We start from the raw sequence: 3172 nt of genomic DNA, 5'->3' as shown, positions 1-3172 counted from the left end.
CGCTGTCTTTTTGTTCTTTGCTGTTTTTATACCCAGTCCTTAGATCTTTCAGGGACCTCCTTCCCCCTATCTATAGGTCTTCGCTGAGATTAACCTAGGATCGTGGGCAGGTCTATTTGCAAGGAATGGGTCACCCACTCCATTGTAGGGTATCAGCCTAGTCTCAGTGCAGAGTCAGTTTTCCCCCTTCTATCCTAGTTCTGTTTTGCAGTTCTGTAACATTCCCATTGTAAAATACAAGCCTTAGTCCGGCACAATCCATAGTGAGGTAGCATGTAGCAGCATCCCAATAAATACTAGACGAGTTTCTCCCCTAGAAAAATCCTAGGCGTTCATCAGGGGATCAGAAGACCACATCAAGATAAGGTCGGCCTGGGTCGCCATACCATAGAAACTAAGGGTGTCAATCTTGTGGCATGCAACAACATCAACAGTTTAATAGAAGCTCTGTAGATGAGCATAATCCAGAGGAATGGCAGCTCCTCATCGATTCATCCAAGACAAGCCTAAAAGCCATCTTGCTGCATAATGGCAATGTGCTACCTTCAATTTCAGTTGCTTATGACAAAATGAAATGGTTGTTGAACTGACTGAACTATGAACAACATTTGTGGCACCTCTGTGGTAACTTAAGCATGGTTGCCCCCTTACTGGGTCTCTAGGATCGATACACAAAGTCCTTCTGCTTTCTGTGTGAGTGGGATAGTCATGCAGGAGACTGGCCTCTCTAACATTCACTTCAGCCAGGGAATAAAAATGTCCTATTTTCAGCACTTGTTGACCTACATAACATTTTGTCACCACCATTGTATATCATGTTGGGCTTAATGAAGAAATTTGCAATGGATAAAAATGCAAAAGCGTTTGAGTATTTCATTGATAAATTTCCAAGGTTGAGTGAAGCAAAGATCAAGGAAGGAATCTTTATTGGATTCGTAAGCTTCTTCAAGATGAGGAAGTTCTCCGTTTGATGCAGGACAGGGAAAAAGCTGCATTGGAAGGATTTGCAATAGTGGTGACTAATTTTTTGGGAAACTTAAATGCAGATAACTATGAAGTGATGATGGAAAATCTCATCAAAACGTATAAGGATCTCGGCTGTATTGTCCTTAAAGATTCACTTCTAAAGCCCCCATCACACATAGCGAGATCGCTAGCGAGATCGCTGCTGAGTCACAAGTTTTGTGACGCAACAGCGACCTCAGTAGCGATCTCGCTATGTGTGACACGTAGCAGCGACCAGGCCCCTGCTGTGAGCTCGCTGGTCGTGTCGGAATGGCCTGGACCGTTTTTTGATCATTGAGGTCCCGCTGGGTAGCACACATCGCTGTGTTTGACACCTTACCAACGACCTCGTTGACAAGACATCCCATTGAATCATCATGAAATAGCATCGTTGTACAGGTCGCTACAGGTCGCCGCATCGCTGCTGCGTCGTTGGGGAGATCGCACTGTGTGACATCGCACCAGCGACCACATAGCGACGCAGCAACGATCCCTGACAGGTCGTATCGTTGTCGGGATCGCTTAAGCGTCGCTATGTTTGACGGGGCCTTTACACTCACATCTAGATTTTTGTATGCAATAAACTGTGGATTAGTGAGTGACGAGCACGGTGAAAGATTTCACCATGATATTGCGGCTATGTAGAAAAGATATCAAGGAAAATAAAATTCATCAATATTTGCAGATTACTGTTGAGCAATTGTAAGGGATGATCCGATACAGAAGTATGAGACAAGCAAAAAAGAGTCACTGAATGAGGACCACATTTTGTAGTGGTATTTCTGTAACTGTTTATTATTCGCAATAGTGTTTAGACATGTTTCAATTATTTGAATTATTGCCAAGTTTCCTCTAAATAAATATCAGAAAATTGTCAATAAAATATTTTACATCGTTATATCTGCAAAAATAATAATGTTTCAAATGACTGAAACTTTTATGCATTAACTATATGGAGCAGTAAAATGAAAAAAATATATTGGATATCATAGAAACAAGAGTCAACTAAATATTTTCATTATCAGATTTGAATTCAGGAGGTCAAAATCATCAAGAAATGGCTCATTTCATAGCTGAACCTGACTATTTTTAAAAATATGTAGAACAGGGTATATTTAGCCAGTCTGACATGTGGATGAAGCAATACTACTAGAGAAACAGGGTAAGTAAAAAGGTCTGTCAACAGCATGTCACAACCCTTCAGGGGTCGATCCAGCAGACAACACCACACTCACAAAGTGATGGAAAAAGGGAGAGGAAGGCCCTAACAATAGGTAATGAGGGATGGGGCACTTCCTAAACAGCAACCTGTGTCTATCCCTAAGCTACCCTAACGCCCTATGCGGGTCCTTCCCCATGCCGCCGTCACGTGCCTAGTCCCTAGCTGTCACCTCACTATGCCCTGGCTAGTGCACTGGCCAGCAAGGATGCTAGCCTCATTACTGCAGATGGTATCAACACGGGGGTAGTGACAAATACGAGACAGACAGGAAAAGGTACAATGAAAAACGTAGCTCAAGCTTCTGCTGCAAGCTACACACAGCAGAGGATATGGAACCAGGACCTCAAGCAGCTAATACACCGATAGCACCAGAGCGCTCCCAACTCTTAAGCCTGGTCTCCAGAGAAAAACTCTATTACCAACAGTCAGGTGATGCATCATGTGGCTATTTAAAGGATAGTGGGAGTGGTCACCACCCACATCAGCTGACCAGCAAACACAGCAGCTGCCAGCAAGGAAACTGACATTAACCCTTGCTGGCCCCAAAGTAAAAACCACATTTAGGCTGCCGTCACACTAGCAGTATTTGGTCAGTATTTTACATCAGTATTTGTAAGCACAAACCAGGAGTGGAACAATTAGAGGAAAGGTATAATAGAAACACCTCACTACTTCTGCATTTATCACCCACTCCTGGTTTTGGCTGAGAAATACTGATGTAAAATACTGACCAAATACTGCTAGTGTGACGGCAGCCTTAAATTAAAGCAGAACCAGAGCTGTCATGACTTCAAAAGTCACGACACAGCAGCTTGATGAGCTTCAACATTGCAGCAAGAGTTTTTGTATTATTACAATTATTACACAGCTCAAGTAAAAATGGTCAGAATGTTGGATGATGATAGATTTTACATTTAATTAATATAATGCCAGTGTAAGTCAGAA

This window comes from Ranitomeya imitator, chromosome 2, assembly GCF_032444005.1.
Source record: "Ranitomeya imitator isolate aRanImi1 chromosome 2, aRanImi1.pri, whole genome shotgun sequence".
NCBI lineage: Eukaryota > Metazoa > Chordata > Amphibia > Anura > Dendrobatidae > Ranitomeya > Ranitomeya imitator.
The sequence above is the reverse complement of the archived record's forward strand: the minus strand, read 5'-3'. Positions refer to the sequence as shown.